This window comes from Fulmarus glacialis, unplaced genomic scaffold, assembly GCF_000690835.1.
Source record: "Fulmarus glacialis isolate BGI_N327 unplaced genomic scaffold, ASM69083v1 scaffold1867, whole genome shotgun sequence".
Lineage (NCBI taxonomy): Eukaryota > Metazoa > Chordata > Aves > Procellariiformes > Procellariidae > Fulmarus > Fulmarus glacialis.
In genome coordinates this window covers 568-978 of record NW_009223628.1, presented here as the reverse complement: position 1 = coordinate 978, position 411 = coordinate 568, and positions in this window count along the sequence as shown.

Genomic DNA, 411 nt, shown 5'->3' with positions numbered 1-411 from the left:
CCTTAGACCCCAGCAGTGCTGGACACAGGAGAACGCAAGGGCTGGTGGTCCACTAGGCAGATTTGGGCACTGCCCACCTGACCCAGGCACCCTGCTGCTCATGAAAGACAGCCAGGAGCAGGGCGGTTGAGCACCTCTGATGTGCTCCAACAGCGGAGGTGGGCTCTGACCCAGGCTGTGCCACTTGCCCTGGGAGATGGCCAGGCATGCAGCTGCCTGCCCGCCCTGCCGGGTGCCACAGGGGGAGAGGCGCTGCCTCCCCCAGAGCGCACAGCTCTCTCTCGACAGGAGCACCCTCGCCACGTCTCGCCACGGGACTCGAGGGGACGCGGTGTAATGGGAGGCACTGTGCCAGGACCTGTCTTGTGAAAACGAAGACGGCCTCTATCTGCATCTTCAACTCCCCCAAGC